Genomic DNA, 23175 nt, shown 5'->3' on the forward strand with positions numbered 1-23175 from the left:
AAAAATAAAACTGTCCTAAATAGGCAACTGTCAGTTCAGGAGAACACTCAAACCTCCAATTACAATAACAATTATATGGGATAAAAAGTTCTAGTGACAGTTGACTCTTCCCACTCCTGAGTCTAGATCTAACATTTCATATAGATTCAATTAACTGCTTCCATTCAACGGCAGTTGTAGGCTCACTCCTCTCTTCCTCAAAACTTTGGAATTGTGAGATGTTAAACTGTGCTAGGAAATCTAGAAAATTGGAACGTGGAGCTTAACTTGATTTCTGTTCTTCCTCTAGGGCAGTCTAAAGGCCTTGTGGATAGAAATCCCCTCCTTCTATGTGTATGCCAGAGCAGCCTAGCCCTGTCTGCCATTTTATGGCTCCTGCTACCGGCTCTCCACAACAATGCAACAGACCAGTCATATTGCATACCACCACCAATGCTAGCATACCATCCAGATGGCTATAAATCTTCAGAAAAGGTCAGTAATTAAGGTGTAAAGTATTCAAAACATAACACAGCTGACACCACTGCAGTAAGGCTTGTCTGTATCTAGTGTGTGTCTCAGAGCGAAGGGAGGATTTGTAGCACCTGCAGAGTCGAATACTTTGGCATCATGGACTTCAGTTGAAGACATCCCTCTCTGTCACTTCAAGGCCATGGTGCCTCAGGTCAGCTGTCAATAGTTTAGACAAAGGTAGCAGAAAACCTCCTCTATAAGCATTTAATTAGTACATCAAGGATACGTTTTAGTTATACTCATATCTGCTTCCCTGCTGATCAGAAGTATCCTTTACAGTTAGAATTTCAACCCATTTTTTTCATTCCTCTCTCAACATAAAGCCTAAATTCAAGTCTGTTCTTCAGACAGAGGATTCTGTATGTGAAAACTTCTGACCCAAAAGGATGGAATCAGATTAATTTTGCTTACTGCATCAGGATGGATAGCTATTGGGGTGAGGAGTGTCTGTATCCATCCTCCACTAGATGTTTTCACTATTGATTAATGATTCATTGATCCATAACAGGATTACTGCAACAGTAAAACAAACACCTTTCAAAAGACTAATTTCCAAATATATATTTGGAAGGACAATGAGATGAACTAGTTCCCCTTCAACAGGACAAAAGGGGAAAATGTTCCTCTATTCCAAAAATATTTTGATCCTTCATAGCCCTTTCTCCGATACACAGTAAGCTCCAAAAGATTAATTCAGTTAGAGAGGAGGCAGGTGCTGTGAAGTTGATTATGAAAAGTACAATTTGAATAGACAGCATCAATTTGAAAAAAAGTTTCTCTGAATTCTCTTTTCCTACTATAATTATAAGTAATGCACAAGTTTACTAGGAGTAAAAGGGAATAAACATTTGCTTGGCCTTTAGGTTTGTTTACTTTCTGAATTAGACAGCATTTGTGTACAGCCAGTTTCACTACTTTTTTTTTTATTTAGGGTCATTTACACTTCTCTCATACACTAACAATTTGCTGTTATTCCTCAGGCCTTGCCACTTTCCCTTGCTAAAAAGATTGGACCAACTTCTGCTGGTGAGCCAGACAAGCTTTTGAATTATGCACAGCTCTTCTTCCGGACAGGAACTCCCAGCCTCAAAGCAAAACGCAAGGTGGAACAGATTGTTTAACATAAGTACTTAGCACATATCATAAGGGACCTTTCAATGTTGAGTGGCTTGTTAACACCTCTGCAGTAATAGGTCAAAAATAGGGGGTTAGTGGATTAGAGATTGTTGTAATAAGCCATAAATCCAGTGTCTGTTCAGTCCATGATTTTTGGTGTCTAGCAGAGTAATTAATTTAAGTTCCCAGGCTCATCTTTTGAAAGTGTTGTGCAGGTTTCCATTGATAATGAGGACTGATAGAATGTGATCACTCTATACTTGACCTAACTTGAATGGTCCTTTATAACAGCGTTTTTCAAACTTCAGGTCACAACCCACTACTGGGTCGCGGCACGTCAGGCACTGGATCGCTCTGGTCAGCACTGCCAACTGGGATTTTAAAAGTCCTGTTGGTGGTGCTGCCCAGCTAAGGCAGGCTAGTGCCTACCTGTTTCAGCACTGAGCTGCGCCCCAGAAGCGGCCAGCAGCGGGTCCGGCTTCTAGGCAGGGGGGCCACAGGGCTCCATGCGCTGTCCTCGCCCTGAGCACCAGCTCCGCACGGCCAATGGGAACTGGGGGGGCGGTGCCTGCGGGAGAGAGTCATGCAAAGCCACTTGCACACTTCTGCCTAGGAGCCGGACCTGCTGCTGGCCGCTTCTGGGGCGCAGCATGGTCCACGGTGCCAGGACAGGCGGGAAGCCTGCCTCTGCACCCCGGTTGCGCCACCGACGGGGAGCCACCGGAGGTACGTCTGCGCCCCAGCCCTGAGCCCCCCCAAACCTGGAACCCCTTTCTGCACCCCAAGCCTCTCATTCCCGGCCCCACCCCAGAACCTGCACCCCCAACCTAGAGCCCTGACCCTCCTGCACCCCAACCCCCTGCCTGAGCCCCCCACAAGCCCTGAGCTCCTTCTGCACCCCAAACCCCTTATCCCCGGCCCCACTCCAGAACCTGCACCCCCAGCCCAGAGCCCTGACCCCCTCCCCCAGCCCAGAGCCCCCTCCCACACCATGAATTCCTTATTCCCGGCCCCACCCCGCAGCCCTCATTCCCGCACCCCAGCCCAGAGCCCCTCCCACACCCCAAATCCCTCATCCCCAGCTCCGTTGGGTTGTGGGCATCAACAATTTTCTTCAACTGGGTCCCCAGGAAAAAAGTTTGAAAACCACTGCCTTACAATGTGCTAAGTACTTACGTTAAACAATCTGTTCCACCTTGCATTTTGCTGTGGTGCTAGGAGTTCCTCCCAGATCTGAAGAAGAACTCTCTGTGGTTCAAAAGCTTGTCTCTCTCACCAGTAGAAGTTGGTCCAATAAAAGATATCACACTCACTTTGCCACAGCACTTAGTTACAGTTCATAGTTGAGTTTGAAGATCAATTACCATTGTATTCCCTCTGTTTTCACACTCAATTTTCTGAATCATTGACTTGGGCTGAAACTTTACTTGCTTGGTTTCTCGTCCAATATGATTTTTTTGATGGGTAAGCAAAATCCTCAACTGCTTTTGAGTATTATGAGGATATAAACAACCAAAAAGGTTTAATTTTGAAACTTGGTATGTAAGTAGTTACTGAGTACATGTATGTATGACTGGTTTGGGAAAAAATTGTCAAAGTGATAAGCGGTTGAGTAGTCTAAAAAACATCTGCCAAGAATTTTTAGCAGAGCCTAAAGCACCACCACTGCTTCTCAGAAACTTGCATAAGGTTGACTTCAGATATGAAGAGCACAAGTTGTCAAAAACTCCCAGTCCCTTAAAATGACGGATTGCAGATCACACACTTCAAGGATCTGTCTGGGCCTGTTGTGTAATGTAACAAATGGCAAATTCTAAGCTTTCATGACACTTCGCCCCCACCCCCAGCACGCAGGCATTGCACTAAACGGTAGAAACTTTACCACCTACAGTAGTTAATCCTCTGTGTAAAAACTTTCTCAAATCAGTGACAAGATCAGAAGTTATAACTGGAGCTAAAAAATGTTGATGGGACCGTTTTCCATCAAAGAATGCCGTTCCATTTAAATCAAAATGCTTAGCAAAATCTTGTAGCTTCTGCGAAAATTTTGTTTCATTTAAAAAAACGGGAAAAAGTTCAAACATCCCATTTTGACACGTTCAGAACTAAATGTTGGGATTTTTGCTTTCAAAATTACTTTGTAGCTTGATATTTGTAATTTATATTATGTTACATTCTATTTTATAATGTATAAAATGTAAAAAATATATTTTACAATGACAATTTATAATACAGGTTATTTAGAGGAAATATTTGGGCAAGTATAATTGTTTTCTCTGTATCCCAAGTGAACTTTTTTGTCCAGTGAACTTTTAGAATACTAAGAGAATAATTTAACATTTCCTTAGGGAAATAGTTCTATGGCCTGAGACCTCACTGTTAATACATTTTACCTCCTATTCACTTTAAAGTTACCTTTGCTCTATTTCATAGCATTACTCATTTTACTCCTTTGAGCCAATCAAAGCCAGTGCCTTCCTCAGTGGTCCTACACATTTGAAATAGTTATTTCCTTAGTTATTGTTTAGTAAAACTGTACAGATGTAGTTTTCTTATTCTTGGCCTTTTATCATTTTACTTATCCTACTTAGTTCCTTTCAACTTCTTGATGTCAGCCTGGATTTGATTTGCCAAGAATGTGTGCAATATTTTAGGTAGAATCCAACCTGTTACAGTGAAGATAAACATCTTGGTAGGCCATGATGTAATATCTGAAATCTCATTGGGATTTTTCTTGGTGCTAATTGCCTTCAAAGCTCTTCTCATATTGGATCCCTCTTAGGCATTACTGACTTCTTGTTATCTTCATCACATTCAGTGTGTGTGAAAGTATCATTCCCCAAATGTACCAGCTTGATTGTTTTATTTTAATAGATCAAATTTAATTTGACTTGTTTTTCCAGTTTGTTCTGTGGTCTAGGTGACAGTCCTTCATTCTTACTTTGCTTATGTCTCTTTGAAAGTCTTTTTTTTAACAAACATCATTGGCTTGGTAGTTCAGTCTTATGTTCTCCAAGGAAGCTGGAGTACTGCAACTTGGGATCCATAATTCTTTAAGGGTGACAGCTGAATTGTAACATAATTTTTATACCTGCTATCTGTTCACATCTTAATACCAGAATTAATGACACTCACATGTTTTCCTTAATTCCTTTGTTCTCCAGGGTCATAGACAATCTGTTTATTTTCTTAATACACGCTTTGGAAGTATCTGAATAAAGTTTTTCAGTTTGAATGCTCAGAAGGGTCTGAAGAGGATGTGAAAATATACAGATAGTCCTATTGGATTGCCAGCTATCTGACATCTGCATGAATAGGGATGAATCCATGAATCTGTACTAAATGAACAGAATCTCAGAAAATTAGGTGATAAAAATATTAGATATCTGCTTGCTGGCTGATTTCATTCCCACTGAAGATATTTTAATTTGCTGAATTTTTAAAATGTTGGTTTGAAGTAAAATTTAGTTTGCATCCTACACTAGAAAAAAAATGAAAGTACGAAAATTCAGAACTGTGAAACTACGCTACTTGTGTTTAATTGCGTGAATCACACAGCAACTTCCTTAAAAAGGCATATGCTTACTAGGTGCTGGAAATTCTCATAATAGTAAATGTCCATCTGTCTTTTCTCATCAGGTATTTTAACTTTAAAAAAACTGGTTAGCTAGGCCAATTCTCATAGACTTTGAGGCCAGAAGAAACCATCATAATCATCTAGATTGCACATTGCAGGTCACAGAACCTCACTCACCTACTCTGACAGAGTAACTGAAGTTCTCAAACCTTGATTTAAAGATGTCAAGTTACAGAGAATCTTCCAGTTACTCTAGTTCAAACCATCAAGTGACCTGTTCCCCATGCTGCAGAGAAAAGCAAAAAACCTCAGGGTCTCTGCCAATCTGACCTGGAGGAAAATTCCTTCCTGACCCCAAACGTGGCAGTCAGTCAAACCCTGAGCATATGGGTGAGACCGATGAGTCAGGCACCTGGGAAAGAATTTTGTGTAGTAATTTTAGAGCCCTCCCCATCTCTGGCCACTGGATACATTTGTTAATAGCAAACATGTATGCAGAGCCCTGAAAATCTGCGGATATCCACGGACCAGGTATCCGCACAGGGCTCTACTTGTATGGGTGATATGCCATTGCAGGCAACCTCCTCATATCATCCCCAGCATATATTTATAAAGCTCAGTCTTGAAACAGTTTGTTTTTGAAATAATTCCTCTTTTTCCTTTCATCCCTCTGATATATTTATAAAGAACAATCATATTTCCCCATAGCCTTCATTTTGTTAGACTAACCAAGCCAAGCGCCTTAAGTCTACTCTCATAAGGCAAGTTCTCCATTCCTCTGATCATCCTAGTAGCCCTTTTCTGCACCCGGTTTGATTTCATCTTTCTTAAACATGGGAGATCAGAATTGGACATAGTATTTCACTGTGCCAATATTTTCACAGGTCTCACCGGTGCATTGTACAATGGTGGCAACACTTCCCTATCTCCACTGGAAATACCTGGCCTAATGCATCCTAGGGTTGCATTAGCCTTTTTCAGGGCCACATCACAATGGTGGTTCAGTCATCCTGCGATCAACCAACACACTCAGGTTTTTCTCCTCCTCTGTCGCTTCCAACTGGTAAATCCCCAGTTTATAGCAAAAATTCTTGTTGTTAATCCCTAAGCGCCTGACTTTGCACTATTACATTTCATTCCATTTCTATTAGGTTTTCAAGGTTGTCCATATTTTTTTGTATGACATTCCTGTTCTTTCATATTGGCAATACCTCTCAACTTTGTCATCAGATTTTATTAGCGCACATCCACTTTTTGTGCCAAGGACATTAATGAAAATGTTACATAAGATAGGTCCCAAGTATGATCCCTGAGAAACTCCACCAGTAATCTCCCTCCAGCCTGACAGTTCTTTTTAGTATGACCCATTGTAATCTCCCTTTTAAACAGTTCCTTATCCACTTTTCAATTTTCATTAATTCCCATCTTCTATAATTTAGCTAATTATTTCATATATGAAAGTATCAAATGTTTTACTGAAATCCAGGTAGATTAGATATACTGCATTTCCTTTGTCTAGAAAATCAGTTATCTTCTCAAAGAAAGAGATCTGGTTGGTCTGGCATGATCTACCTTTTTAAAACCATGTATTTTATCCCAATTACCATTAACCTCTGTTTTTAATTGCTCCTTCTTTCAAAATTTATCCTAAGACCTTGCATACAATTGAGGTCAAATTAACAGGCCTTTTTTCATTCCTTGTAGGCTTTCTGTTTTCCAGAAAGCTTACCTGTTTGAGATGCTTGTTCATGTATTTTGGTCTGGAACCCTTCCTTACAGGACTTCCCCTCCCCACTCCTGGCTTAGGGTGCAGGGTTTGGATATTTTCTGCAACTTTGAGTTAAATTCCAAGTCTCTTCCGCATTCAGATCCTTGAGTTCTACAGTCCAGTTAACTTACCTAACTAATTCACGTTTAAATTTTTTTTTTTTTTTTAAGATTGTCCTTTTAACATCAAGAACCCTAGATGCAGGACCTATTTTTAGTTTAAACTGAATTAGCTAATCTTTGCTGATGAGCTGAGACGACTATGCTGGCTGGGCCATCTAAGCAGGTTGGAAGACAGACACATACCCAAGGACATGCTATACGGCAGGGGTTCTCAAACTGGGGGTCAGGAACTTTTGGGGTCACGAGGTCATTACATGGGGGGTCGTGAGCTGTCAACCTCCACCCCAAACTCTGCTTGCTTCCAGCATTTATACTGGTGTTAAATATATTAAACTGTGTGTTTAATTTATTGGGGGGAGTCTCACTCAGAGGCTTGCGATGTGAAAGGGGTCACCAGTAAAAAAAAAAAAAAGTTTGAGACCCACTGCTATACAGGGAGCTATCAGAGGGAACAAGAAAAACAGAAAGTCCCAAGCTTCGCTATAAGGACACATGCAGGCGAGATATGAAGGAATTTGGGATTGATCCTGACAAATGGGAAATCTTGGCAAGTGATCGTAACAAGTGGTGCCATCATCTCCATCAGGGTATCAAAGTCCATGACAGGAGCTGGCTTCTACAGCTTGAAGAAAAAAGAGCCCATAGGAAGCAAGCAGCTCCCAATCAAGACACACACATTTGCAATAACTGCCAAATATCATGCAACTGTTGGATTGGCCTATTAGTCATGTGAGACATTGCAAACCATCTACATCATAAGCTACAATTCCCAGTGTCTCGCAGATGAAAGGGTGCCAACAAAAAGAATTAGCTCATGATCACTCGAACCAAGGTTGTCCTCTACAATCAGTTCTTCTGTAAGGTCCTCAGTACTAAATATAAAATGGCATCACCTTTTGTTGGTTTGGTGACTAATGGGTGAAGTCTTTTGGCTGTCACTTCAAGGAATATTTGGATCCTGTTTGTTGTTGTTAGCAGCATTCGTTCTCCAATCTGTATCTGGGAAACGGAAGTCTCCCATAATCACAATTCTCGGTAGCATTTACTTCATTAAAAATATCCAGTTCAGATACTGGAGGTCTTTAGCAGACCACAAGCACTATCCCAGTGGAACCTCTGTTATCATTTTTCCACCAAAGTAATTTTTGACCCAGACAGATTGTTTTATCCATTCCATCACTACTTATTTCTTTAGCCTACCTCATCATTAATATGCAAAGCTACTCCACCACCTTTTTACTTTTATTTTTCTTTCCTGAACTGCGCATATCCTTCAATGTCTGTATTCGAGTCATGACAACTATTCCACCATTTGTCCATTATCCCTATAATACCTGATTTCACTTCCTGCACCAGTAGTTCTAGTTCCTTGGTTACCTAGTTCTCTTGCTTTCAGAAAGGTGACAACGGCATGGTGGGTTGTTGTTTTTTGTTTTGTTTTGTTTTTGTTTTTTGGACAAAAAATGATTTAACATAATTTTTCTTTTGTTTGCATGTCTCTAAGAGAAATCTTTAATTCACGTTTGTCCATATTTCACTCTTGGTATGCATGCACACCCAAAGTACTCAAATTCAGAATGTTTTTGTCCGGCTCTGTGAGTTAGGGCCAGAGGTGTCCTCATATTCCCCGTTAAAGGGCAGGGCAACTTCAGCCATCCCTCCGTTTCTTTTTACTGCCCGTGGCTATGAGGTGGAACCCTAGCAGTGTATGTTCCTCTTGCTCTCTGAGTAATTCTTTATAGTGTAAATTGTTTGATATGCATAGTGCTATAGTTGTTAGTCTTCGATTTTATTTTTTTTAATCTAATTTTTCTTAACTTTTCTGAGACTTCTTATACTAGGTCTAGCCCTTATGGCAAAGCTAAAGTTTCCTTGGTTTAAAAACTGCCTATATTGCAGTGCAGTACTGCTGCTTAATGATGTGTGTACGAGGTGCCTTAATGAGGGGCATATCCTAGGAAATGTACCATTTGCAGGTCATTCTGTAAGAGAACACACAACTTGAGAGGCTCACCTACAGCACTTTTTGTTGGAGAAGGGTCTTTGTGTCCTATCTCAGATCCTGGAGTGGCTGAAACTGAAAAGCCTAAGCAAATGTTTTCAAAAAGTTCTCCAGTGAACTTGGGGTTAGCTCAGATCTTTGGGACATATGTCTCAGACATTATCCTTCATCACCAGTAAAGCTTCTGTGAGTAAGGCTTGGAAAGAGCACAGTTTCTCTAAGGGGCTCAGATCTCAGGACACTGTCATCATTACCAGGTCCTAGCAAGAAAAGGCAGAGATCCCCTCATCTTGCCTTTATTAAGGGGTATCTCAAGGCCCAAGAAAAGTCACACTGGCACCTCCATCAGGCATCAGTCACTGTACCTTGATATCCAAGCTTCAAAAGTTGCCTGGCATTGGGCTGTCAGTGACTGGCAACATTGGTCCAATGGCCTCTACCCACCTGCCTTTGGTATCGCCATTCTTGGTACCAAAAATGGGTAACTGATAACAGCTGAAATAAAATTCCTGACTTCCATCTTGCCATTGTCCAAGCATTCTCATCTTGCAGTTTCAGTACTGAATCTTCCCTTTGACAAGGGTAACTGTACATCTTGGTAACCAAATTAGTTTCAACACAGATGAGTGGGAGATATGGGTCAATAAAATGGGTCCCTCGGGGACCTAAATGTGGATTTAGGTGCTTAACTTTAGTCACCCAAGTTTGAAAAATGTAGCTACTAGGATTTTTTTCACCCTCTCTTTTGAGTGCCGGGAGGAATTTAATGTGTTGATGATCTGTTCTAGTATAGTAAACCTATGTACCCCTCTAGGATAGAAAAGCTAACTTTCTCAATCTGTATACATATTAGTGTGAAACTTTGAAATTTATTTTAAATCATGCTTTAAAAAGTTATGAGGCTGAATGGTAAGGAAGCTGATGAATTAGGCAGATAATTTCTGGAACCTCAAAAGCCACACCCCAAGTGGTTTGTGTAATAATTTGAAATATAGGTTTTTTTAGTCAGACCATTTTGGAGATTCAGATGCCTGTTGGTGACCATATGAATCTAAGGATCTGCTCTTTGAGGGTGATAATTATGTTAATACACATAAGTAAGGCCATGTTTTAGTCATGGGTATTTTTAGTAAAAGTCATGGGCAGTAAACAAAAAATTCATGACCTGTCCATGACTTGTACTATATACCCCTGACTAAATCTTGGGGAGGGGGGTGGTCCGGGGGGGCGCCGCAGGTGCTCGGGGGGAGGGAACGGGGGTTGTCAGAGCTGGCAGGCTCCGTACCCGGCTCAGTGCCTCCCTGGAAGCGGCGACATCCCTCAGCCCTAGGCAGAGGGGTGGCCACACAGCTCTGCGTGCTGCTTTCTCCCTGAGCGCTGGCTCTGCAGCTCCCATTGGCCCGGAACCACAGTCAATGGGAGCTGTGGGAGCGGTGCCTGCAGGCAGAGGCAGCGCGCAGAGCTGTCTGGCCTAGGAGCCGAGGGATGTTGCTTCTGGGGAGCCCCCTCCCCCAAGGTTAAGCACTGCTCAGAGCCCTCACCCCGTCCTGCGTCCCCAACCCCCAGCCCTGAGTCCCCCACCCAAACTCCTGCTGCTGCTGGTTGGGGGATAGGGAGGTGGCCCGAGACTGCCCCAGCAGCGGCCGGTGTGGCTAGCCACTGCAGAAGTCATGGCGGTCATGGAAAGTCACGGATTATGTGACCTCCGTGACAAACTTGCAGCCTTAATCATAGTTTGAGGTTGCTCTTAGACTTATCTCAAGAGTTCTGGTAAACAGTCATTGACAGATGGCTTAAGAGAATTTTAATTCAACCGTGCCATACCTTTTCCTCTCTCTGTTTTTGTGCTGGACTATTAGTTCATAACTATCTTCTCAGGTATAGGCACTTGAAATTTAATGCACATCAATTTTTCTGTATTTGAACTTCTTTTTGAGTAAGATCTTAATTGATAGTTTTATTCAACACCTGTGCTAAAATCTGATTTTTATCTACAAGAGTATACACCGGGTTACCTTAGAAGGGGGAAAATGCTGACTGAGAATTTCTCTACTTAAGCCGGTTCTACTTCTAACTTGTCTCTAGTTTTCTTGAATACTTGGAAAGAGGCTGAGGGGAAACAATTTCTCTGTTTTAGAGCTCTCCTGGCAGTTATTGTCAAAACAGTTGAAAACCATGTATGCTAAATAGTTGACTGTTACAAGCCATGACTTTCGTTCAGCTGTTATAAACACACACACGTTTTTACTTTAACAGAATTTTCAGTTCATTCTTTAATACCAAAGTAAATGCAAGTTAAACTTGCAACTAACTGTTAAAAATAGAGCCTTAGCCAGGTCTTTTTAGCTCTGTGGATTACAATTTGGTGAATGTTACTGATCTCTCCAATTATCCATCATTCTATCTTCCGTTTGAATTATTATAGTACTGTCTTTGAGTTAGATTTATAAGCTTTTAAAGTCATTGCGAAGTGAGTCATATTGTTTAAGGGCTCTGTATACCTGCTGTGGTCTGGAAATTAATGAGATAGAGAAACTTTGTATTTTGGTATACAAAAGTATGAGGTATTCTAATTGTACTTTGTTTTTCATAATGCACTGAATTTGTATTATGAGCTGTGAGCTTGATTGTGTTTGTAAGCTAAGTATTTGGGTATCTGGTATTGTGATTCAGGATTTTTTTTTACCTTTTTAAAATTTAATTATAAAACAAATGAGTGACTCTTACAAAAAAACTAGATTTTTTTTTTAATGCGTGTTTTAAGGAACTATGAAGGCAATTAAGTGAATTCACTTGTTGAAGTTAATTGCGCTAGCAAGTCTGAACAAGTTTGATATAAAAGTAATTATATTTAGCAAAGGAAGAGATTGGCGTATGATGTATTATTAGTCTTGATATGAAGAGTGTGATACTTGTAGGTTTAAAAACATTTGTATAGTAACATTGCTTGGTTCCATTTAAAAATTGGTTACAGTGAAATCTTATCAGTAGAGGGAGGGACTGCTGTTATCTGGTCATTATTAAAAAGTAGCTTCATAAGTATGATTTTAATAGAGGAACACTTCTGGGGCTGTATTTTATTAGTGATTAGGTCAGGTGATTACAGTTAGGTCCTAATTAACCTGTTTCACATTTTAAAAATGTATAAGTGAACTACAGTGAAATTTCACTGTTTCATACCTTGTTCGAATCCACATCTCGATTTTTATAAAAAATGATAGCCTCTTCTTTGCAGCAATGCTGTAATGTCAGAGAGGCTGCAACGTGTACTTTGGCTGATGTTCTGTTTTGAGGGTTTTTTCTGGAAAGGATCAATCGAAACATTGAGCTTTATAAAAATCCGTTTAAATTTAGGCAATTAGCATTGTATCCATTGGCAGTTTGGTTTAATATACAAAAAAGCTGCAGGCACTGATTTTAAAAATTAGGAAGTGTTGAACTAAATCAATGGTTCTCAAACTGGGTCGTGACCCCATTTTAATGGGTTCGCCAGGGCTGGCATTAGACTTGCTGGAGCTGAAGCCCAAGCCCCGCCACCTGGGGCCGAAGGAGAAGCCCGAGGGCTTCAGCCCTGGGTGGTGGGGCTCAGGCTTTGGCTTTGGCCCCCCCATGCTGGACTTCAGTCCCCCGTCCTGGGGTCATGTAGTAATTTTCCTTGTCAGAAGAGGGTTGCAGTGCAATGAAATTTGAGAGCCCCTGCACTAGAACAACCTGGCAAACCCCAGGTACAGTGACACCTTCTTGTTATGTCCCCTTCAAGGACTCTGAATTCCTTTTCTCACCAGTCTCCCAATTCTCTGGTTGTTGATGCACATAGGACAAACACTGCTATAAAACCACCCTATATGGCAGATGAAAAGCTTCTGGATCTCCTGGGAAAGCAGGCCTACTGTAGTTTTTGTTTTGCAAATTACCAAGCATTGATGGCCAAGTACAACTTTGCCAACTACAAGAAATTTTTGTAGTTTATTGAGCACCTTCCCCAGGATCAAAGAGAACAATTCCAGGCCACTGTTGCTGAAAGACAGTTGCTGACAAGAATATCTTTGCAGGCAATGCTTGATGTTGCAGACTCCATGGCCCGTTCCATCTCTCTACGCCAGTGGTGATGCATAGCGATTCCTGGATGCAATTGTCTGGCTTCCTCAGGGAAGTTCAAAATGCAGTTGAGGATCTCCCATTTGATGGATGGAAGCTATTTGCAGAGAACACTGATGAGTTCTTGCATATCCTTAAAGATTTCAGGGACACATTATGCTCATTAGGGATCTATGCTTCTGCAAACAAACGGAAGTTCAGCAGATTGCAAATGGCTCAGAGATACTGTCCTATACCATTATCTGAATTCCAGAGACCCATGGAACCCCCCAGGAAGATGTACAGGTTCTAGAGAAAGAGATCCACTAACCCAGTGGTTCTCAACTAGGAGTATGTGTATGCCTCAGAGAGCTCGGATGTCTTCCAGGGGGTACATCAACTCATCTTTATGTAGCCGGTTGTAAAACTAGGCAAATATCTAAAGCACTAGCAAAGTCAGTACAAACTAAAATTTCATACACACACTGACTTGTTTATACTGCTCTATATACTATACACTGAAATGTAAGTACACTGTTTGTATTCCAATTGATTTATCTTATATGGTAAAAATGAGAAGATGTGCAATTTTTCAGTAATAGTGTGCTGTGACACTTTTTTGTATTTTTGTCTGATTTTGTAAGCAAGTAGTTTTTATGTGAGATGAAACTTGGGGGTACGCAAGACACATCAGACTCTGAAAGGTGTACTGTAGTTTGGAAAGGTGGAGAGCCGCTGCTCTAACCTATCTGATGTGGCTCCTCAACAGTCATCATCGAAGTGCCAGTTTTGACGTGACAGTCCAGGGTTCATATTACCACCCCTCATTAGCCTGCAAGCTTCAGTGTTTTGCCCTCATTCCCCCATTTGGAAACACTCTCCCACTTTCAACGTGAATGGGAGCACCTCATCTCAGAGAAGTGGTGCTGGAAGTAACGCAATTGGGCTATACCATCCACTTTACTTCCCTCTCTCCTCATTTCCCTTCACGGTCCTCCTTCAGGGACCCTTTTCACATGCCCCTGATTAGGCAGGAAGTACTCCTGCTTGAGACCTGAATTTGATTCTCAAAAGCCTCAGAAAGCCCACATTTGAACTAGTGGCCACCTGCTCCTTATTTAATTTATCAAGGAAAACAACCTTCCTAGTGGTGATTACCTCAGCCTGCAGAGTCAGAGAGATTGGGGCTTTAATAGTAAACCCTCCTTTCATGACATTTCCCAAGGACAAGGGTTGGGGTCTTAAATTTGCCATCTTGGCACCATTGAAACTGATAATTCCTTTTTTAAATACATGAAGTCCAGTGTGTGCTATCAAACAGATCTATTACTATCAACTTATCTGCAATGGGTTCCTAGTGCTAAAAATAATTTAACTGATAGTATGGACCTGGCAAAACTATTTCAGCAGAGCTGCAGGAAGCAAATTTTATCCTCGAGTTACCAACATTTATGAGTAGGCTTGGAAGGATTAGATTTTTATCAGTAATGTCAGTTTCACCAAATACGCAGAAATAAAAAAAAAAAATGTTGTCGGCAGTCATAATTTACAGATAGGCCTAGTAAGAAAAAGGCTGGAGAACTTCAATAGCATTTGATTTAGTGATATTTACTTTGTATATTTTGACATGTGATGACAATTTGTGTTCTAACCGTTATAAAGCTCTAACTTTTTGGATCAGTCTCTAATGACATTAAAAAATTTCCTACAACTGTGAAAATTTAAATTGAGAACCTTAAAAATGCATAGAAATAAACATTGATATTATCTATTGAAATTATTTTTAAAAAATGAATTCTCCCATGCCCAATTAGCAGCAGCAGATCTATTTGCTGGTCTAGATAGGCTCAAGAATGGAGTTTTGGGGCAGCAGCTGAGTTAAAATGGCTTATCTCCAAGAAATGTGGCCATATTAACTCTTCGTGTTTGTTTTGTTTTTATATGTGATCAAAACAAACTGATGGTATTTGTACATTAGTCTAATAAAGATTTACACATCTCTAGTGGACACTACCTCACTACTAATTGGACTGAGAAACCAAAACCTCCAAATCATAGAGGCCAAGAAGCATCCATCAGATGGCATTAAATTAGGCACTCCTGATATGATTTGGATTTGATTCATAGCTGTTTAAGGCCAGAAGGAATAACTGTTAATCTAGTCTGACCTCCTGCATAATACAGGCCAGAGAATCTCACTTTGTAATTTACTCCTGGGTGAATTCTGTGCTGCCGGGAGGGAATTGGGTGTGCTGCTGCGTGGGGGGGCGGGGTTCCAATCCCAGAAACAGTGTGGTGAAGTCGCACCTGTGCAGTGTGGCTCTGCATGCCGGAAGACTGTGCTCATCAAGGGAATTGTGAATCGGGGCTGGAAGCGGCCCATGGGCCGTAGTTTGTACACCCCTAGTCTAGTATGTTTCTTAAGGAGTACAGAAATTACGTGGTTTCTATAATGACAAACCTAAACCAGATCACATATTCTAAGATGACAGCGTTGCTTTAAACCATTTTCTTTAATGCTAGTTCACAACATGTTTTCAGTTAGAACTCAAAGAAATTTTGGCTTCAGATCAGCATTGTATCTGCTTAAATACAGCATATAGCTGTTTAAGCTCATTAACAGCATTGTAATCCTTTGTAAATTAAATAAACTTGTATGTTGAAGATTACTAATGTAGTCCAAGATGAAGTTGGTCCCCAATTAAAAAGGACAGCATGGTTGTGATATGGAGGGAAGATGACTTATTATTATTTATTATTTTTGTACTCAATTATATAGGTGTGAGACGCTGGAATGTAACTTTTAACTTGCTGTGATACATTTACCAAAGGAACAAATAGGAGCGGAAATGAAATAGTATAGTATGAGCAGTAATTTAAAGCTGACCTTTTTCTGTAATGCCAAATGGCTCATGACAAAATGGTCAAAATATGATTTTTCTGACCTTCAAATGTAGCATGCGTGAGGTTATACATTTTTTTCCTTTTCAGTTTCCATTCTAAATTAGTCTTTATGGAGCTATCAAGATTGTGGCTTAAAGACAGGCATTTGATATTTGACCTTTTTGATAAAGTCCTCCTACAAAAGGGTTTTTAATGGAAGCTGGATGTTCCTTTGGTTGTTTAGTGCTTTCAGCAGTTGAAGTGTAGTCCAGTACTAAGAACAAAGAGGGCTTCCTGCTCTTCTCCATGTGTCTGTAGTCCCTTATTCACTTTGCAGCAGTACTGCAAAAAGCCTTTTGAGCTTATTGGATGTAGTTTTCTGAGTCAAGATCTAGTTTTACAGAGATCCTCAGTTTGTTCTTCATCCGCTGCTGAGCATGGCTATATATTCCAAAGACTAGGTCATTAAGCAGACACAGAAGTGCTCCAGTTAGAGAGACTGCCCCAAACATGCTAGTAGGGGCTATAGCTACAACACACAGTTTCTATTGAGCTATGCCGTTTTCCTTTCTGATTGCTCATTTTAGGATTCAGCCAGGTGTTCTCTCACTAAGGGCAGCTCTGATGTCAATTCATTTCTTGAAACCTTATTTGATTTAGCCAGCCTCTTTGATGTGGTTGAGAAACCAAGACCCCAGCCTTCATCCAGGAACACTAGGGCTCTGGGGTCCTTCATACTTCCTTTGATAGCTCAAGGTCTTAGTCTAGGACCAGACTGTGAAGTCTGAGGTTGCACAGGAATATACATAAATTCCAAGAGAGACTAAGATCTGTTGAATTAGCACTGGTTTTCTTTCTGTTCAATCAATCCTGTGACAGTCATAGGTTTTCTACCAGATCACTCCTGCAGTGCCCTAGACCAGAGGAATAATAAAGGAAAAAGCTCTTACAGAGCTCCAATCAGCATCATTTTCAGAGGAATCTGTCAGTGTGTTCACCCAATTCATAAATGGAGGAGGGTGCATTTTCGTGATGAGCCTAGGACTAGTCTGATTGTGGTCATCTTTCCGTATAGAATGAAGCTGACAAATAGATGGGTCTTACTATACCTTAACTTACCAGCTTCCTCCAGCCCATGACCATCTTAAGGTGAAGTGTGAGAAATTAAAAATGATCTTTCTAATTCCAGAATGTCTGGAGATTAGTTTTCAACGTTCTCCGTCTGAAGTTCACTTTTACTATTTTACATACATCTGTTGCCTCATTTCTCTTCTCAACTGAACTGTTGTCTCAATCTTCTCAGGATCTCCATATGGAAGTTTTTCCATGTCTATAGTCATTTTTATTGTGCATCTGAACCCCCTTTAGTTTTGCTACATCTAGTCTCCAGTAGACATTTTTTTTTTCCAATTGCCAGATGTGACCACGAGGAGCAAGCTATTCTGTGAACTGAACCAATTTTCTTCAAATTAAGCTTCTTTTGAGGATCTCATTGAAACTTGGTCTAAGACTTGTCTTGATTTTTGAGCTAGACTCTGAACTTACTACATCTTAAGGTGTAAAAAAAATTGTACTGTATTTCCAAATTTAATATTATAACAATGCTGTATTATAAGGCATATGCACTCAGTTGAGATTCTGCCACCCCTCTTTAGAACTTCATTATTTCTACACTGGGAGCGGGGTGGGGGGGTCGATGTAAGATATGCAACTTCAGCTACGGGAATAGCGTAGCTGAAGTCAACCTATCTTATTTCGACTTACCTCCCATCCTCACGGTGCAGGATCGATGGCCGCGGCTCCCCCGTCGACTCCGCTACCGCCGCTCGCCCTGGTGGAGTTCCAGAGTCGACGGGAGCGCGTTCGGGGATTGATATATCATGTCTAGACGAGACGCAATATATCGATCCCAGATAGATCGATCATTACCCGCTGATCCGGCGGGTAGTCTGGACATACCCTAAGGTTATTTTGGAGCCCAGATACTATGGTGATATAGGTACCCTTTGGAAATATGTATTTTATACACATACACAAGGAACTGAGGCAGAGGGACTATGTAACGTTAGGAAAGTCACTGAAGAAGTCTGCAGTAGAGCAGAAAATTGAATTTGGGTCCCCCAAGTCCCAGGCAAGCACCCTAACCATTGAGACATCCTACCTGTCTGGATTCTCAGATTTGCTAAGGAAATAAAATATTAATTTTGTCTGCAGATGGGGAAATATTGACTTTAAAATTGCATAACTTCATTTCTTCTGCCTTGTGTCCTTCCCACCCAAGCCATTTTAATTTCTGGAAGAGTTTAGAATTACTAGCGCTAGAAACCTAATGCTAATATCCTCTTTGAAAGTGTACAATTCCATTTTCAAGTGATGTACAGGATTTAATCTTCATGTGTATATATCATCTCTATATAAATGTCTACCCTAAATTTTAAAAAAAGGGACCAAAAAGGCCACCATGGCTTAAAAGAGTACAAGATGTGGTTAGAGGTAAAAAGGCATCCTTTAAAAATTGGAAGTCAGATCCCACTGAAGAAAATAGAAAGCAGAATAAAACTCCAGCAAGTCAAATGTAAAAGTATAATGAGGTAGGCCAAAAAAGAACGTGAAGAACTGCTAGTCAAAGACTCAAAAATTAACAGCAAAATTTTTTGAAGTACAACAGAAGCACGAAGTCTGCCACACAATCAGTGGGTCGCTGTGTGATTGAGGTGTTAAAGGAGCATCCCAGGAAGACAAGGCTGTTGTGAAGAAGCTAACTGAATTCTTTGCACTGGTCTTCACTGCAGAGGATGTGAAGGAGATTTCACACGTGAGCCATTCTTTTTTAGGTTGCAAATCTGAGAAACTGTCCCAGATTGAGGTGTGAATAGAGGTGGTTTTGGAACAAATTGATAAATTAAACAGTGCTAAGTCACCAGGATCAAATGATATTCCCCATGAGAGTTCTAAAGGTCCTCAAATATGAAATTGCAGAAGTACTAACTGTGGTATGTAACTTGTCACTTTAATCATCCTGTACCAGATGGCTGGAGGATAGCTAAAGTAAGTCTGATTTAAAAAAAAAAAAAGGCGCTCCAGAGGTGATCTTGGCAGTTACAGGCAACTTCAGTACCAGGCAAATTGGTTGGAAGAAAAGAATTATCAGATACATAGCTGAACATGATATGCTGGGGAAGACTCAGCATGGCTTTTGTAAAGGGAAATCATGACTCACTAATCTATTAGAATTTGACAAGTATGTGGACATCGGTGATCCAGTGGATACAGTGCACTTGGACTTTCAGAAAGTTTTTGACAAGATCCTACACCAAAGGCTTTTAAGCCCATTAAGCAGTCATGAGAATAGGGAAGGTCCTCTTTTGCGTCAATAACTCGTTAAAAGATAGGAAACAAAGAGGAGGAATAAATGTCAGTGGAGAGAGGTAAATAGCCATGTTCCCCAAGGCTCTGTACTGGGGCTAGTTCTGTTCAACGTGTTCATAAATGATCTGAAAAAAGGGGTAAACATTGAGGTGGCAAAGCTTGCAGATACAAAATTCCGCGAAATAGTTCAGGCCAAAGCAGATTGTGAAGTTACAAAGGGTTCTCACAAGACTAAGTGACAAAATGGCAGACTGGGACTATTCAGTTTAGAAAAGAGACGACTAAAGGGCAATATAGTAATCATGGATGGTGTGGAGAAGGGGTAAATAACACTTACGTATTCACTCTTTCACATAACACAAGTACCAGGGGTAACCCAGTGAAATTTATAGGCAGCTGATTTAAAACAAACATAAGGAAGTATTTCTATACACAGCACACTGTCAACCTGTGCAACTCATTGCCTGGGGATGTTTTGAAGGCAAAAGTATAAGTGGGTTCAAAAAAGAATTGGATAAATCATGACTGGTGTGGAGAAAGTAAATAAGGAAGTGTTATTTACTCCTTCTCATAACATAAGAACTAGGGGTCACCAAATGAAATTAATAAGCAGTAGGTTTAAAACAAAAGGAAGTATTTTTTTTTTCACACAACCCACAGTCAACCTGTGGAACTCTTTGCCAGAGGATGTTGAGAAGACCATGATTATAATAGGGTTAATAAAATAACTAGATAAGTTCCTGGAGGATAGGTCCATTAATGACTATTAGCCAGGTTGGGCAGGGATGGTGTCCCTAGCCTCTGTTTGCCGGAAGCTGGGAATGGGCGACGGGATGGATCACTTGATGATTACCTGTTCTGTTCATTCCCTCTGGGGCATCTGGCATTGGCCACGGTTGGAAGACAGGATACTGGGTTAGATGGACCTTTGGTCTGACCCAGTATGGCCTTTCTTATGGAGAATAGGTCCACCAATGGCTATTAGCCAAGATGGTCAGGGTGCAACCTCATGCTGTGGGTGTTCCAAAACCTCTGACTGCCAGAAGCTGGAACTGAACAACAGGGGATGGATCACTTGATAATTGCCCTGTTCTGTTCATTCCCTCTGAAGCTTCTGTTGAAAGATACAATACTGGGCTAGATGGACCATTGGTCTGACCCAATGTGGCCATTCTTATGTTCTTAACATATGTGAAATTCATGATGCAGTTTACGGATGGGGTAGGAGAAGCAGTCGAAGGTTGGGAGTGCTAGCAAGATGCTAATTGTCCCTGGAGTAGTGACTACAAACATAAAGCTATGAAGATCTCATTACCTGAGTGATTTAATTTAAATGTAAAATTTGAGTCTGTCAGGACAGATACTTTGATAGATCTGCCTTCTGGAGTTGTAAAGTGTTCCTGGAACAGGTTTGATCTGGTCAGTCTTAGGAAAACAGCGCTGCATTGGTTAATGCCTGGTTCACGTAGGAAATATCTTTGCAATCATACGGGCTAGAAATATAATTAATTAAAAAATGCAGGATTAAAGAACCTGCAAGACTGCTTTGGATGTTGCAAAAGTCGTGGAAGCTGAGGGTGAGACGGTATGACATAAGCATTACTCATAACCCTAAAAACTTAATACCTCTTCCTAGAAGAGAACTGAGTTGCTCCACCTTTCCATGGTATAGAATTTGGCCAGTAATGTGGAAGAAAGACAGTGTTCCATAATAAGTTCTCTAAAGAAAATTGAGGTTTAGTGTTTGAGCTGTCTTTATTTCTGTGGTTTTCTGTTTCTAACTGGTTGTAATTGCTAATATATCCCCCTTGAAAGATGATTCAGGAAGAGATTGCATATATAGCAACAATGCATATGGTGAAGAGACTTCTTCCGGAGCAGGAAGCAGAGGAAGTTGCCCAGGAAGGAAATTGCATGTGGTTGAAGAGTTTCCTAGTAAAATCTTAACATTTATTAATATGATGATAGACAGGAGCACTTAGCCAAAGTTCTGTACAGTTTTGTTACCCAGCATAAACCCTGTAGCATCTTGCTGGAAGTAATTGACAGAAGCCAGTTTGCATTTTTTGTGTTCTTGTTTTTGAAAATAATTTAATTAGGGAAGCCAAAGCTTGTTTTTGTGTTTAAATATTTGTTGACAATTGTATAAAAGTCTGCAGTATGGCAATTTACAGTGGTGTCTGTGGAATTTATTCTTAATTTGAATTAAGTGGAGCATAATAGAATTTAAAGGGTTCATTTCTAAAACTTTAATTTGTTGAAAAGTGGGTAAATATTTGCCCAGTAATCAAATTGATCAAACTGGATTCAATGATTGGGTTCATTCTAAACTTATAAGTTAGAAGGACTCTTATTTTAAATGACAGTTTATTAGTCTACCAGATTACTCCTGTTGCTAGATCCTTCACTGCACTTGATAACTTTTATTGTAACCAATATTTACTTTGGTACACTTAGCAGCAAAGTATGTGTCTTTTTTTTTTTTTAACTTGATATAGCTGAGTTGTTAATTAACATAATGCCCAAAGGTACATTAGGTGCTTTGAGGATATTTCAGTAATAGTGTAGCACCTAGGAGACCATTATTCTAAGCACTGTACAAAAGGAACAAAAAGATGGTCCCTGCATCTAAAAGCTTATGATCAAAGTTATAAGATGAGAGAACAGACAGACCAACAGGGAATTCCAGGCAACTGAGAGAGAATATTGGTAAACATAATAGGCAGCGAGCTCAGCTCACCAATGACCTAGCCATAGTGACATTTTTTGTGAAGACACTTTTTTCTCGGGTAGAAGGGAGTCTGAAGTATAAGACAGTTCTGAAAATCCTTTTCCATTTTTTTTATACCTTGGTATACTTTCCCCCTTTTAGCTTGAACTTTGTCAAACATTCACCAGCAAGCTATTAACCATAAGCATTTTCTTGCTTTAATTTCTATTTTATATTGAGTTTTTTAATACACACGTTCTTCACTCTGTAGGCATGAAAAGCTTGTCAAAGTTGGAACATTTTTTTGATTTGCAGCATCCTATTACAAAACAAACAGCTAAGTCTAAATCAATTTGATATTTTTAAAAAGAACATTAATAATTGAATGCAGCATATCAAATGTGTTCAGTACTCTTTCAGTTCTAGGTTAACACTGTGTAATATGCTGATGGTAGACTTCGGATCTTTTTTGGATCATGGAGAAAACTTGTTCCAGTGAGTGATGGAGACTATTGTGGTGTAAAGGCATATAAATTGCTGAGACCCCCAACTTTCATTGAAGGCAACACATGAAATTTGCTATTGTATTATTGGAGACAATCCAGAGGTGATCAAGAATAACGGGTTTAGAAACCATGAACTATGAGAAAAGGTTGAAAGAATTCAGCATGTTTAATATAGAGAAGAGAAGGCTAATAGGAAAGAGAAGTCCTCATCATGTCCACTGAAAGTAGAAGTAGTAATGGGCTTAATTTACATTAAGGGAGACTTAGGTTAGTTATTAGGCAAAACTTTCCGACTATAAGCATATTTAAGCCATGGAGGTTGTGGAATCCCCATCATTTGAGGGTTTTAAGAACAGGTTATAGACAAACATCTGTCAGGGATGGTCTAGGCATATGCAATCCTGCTTCAATATGGGCTGGACTAGATGACTTCTTGAGGTCCCTTCCAGTCCTGCATTTCTATGATTCTAAATATCAAATATAATATGAAAATCCTGCCTTTTACATCTGGGTGGTATGTGATGTTCAGTTA

General features: G+C 40.3%; 1 protein-coding gene across 1 annotated transcript in view; it reads left to right on the top strand.

Moving 5' to 3' along the window:
- The first annotated feature begins 363 nt into the window (after positions 1–363).
- Positions 364–23175, top strand: part of GALNT1 (polypeptide N-acetylgalactosaminyltransferase 1) — a 152734-nt gene continuing 129922 nt past the window's right edge. Inside the window, exon 1 of the mRNA XM_065400198.1 lies at positions 364–474. The gene's annotated coding sequence lies outside the window, so the exon portion shown is untranslated. The remainder of the gene's footprint in view (positions 475–23175) is intronic.

This window comes from Emys orbicularis, chromosome 2 (genome assembly GCF_028017835.1).
Source record: "Emys orbicularis isolate rEmyOrb1 chromosome 2, rEmyOrb1.hap1, whole genome shotgun sequence".
NCBI lineage: Eukaryota > Metazoa > Chordata > Testudines > Emydidae > Emys > Emys orbicularis.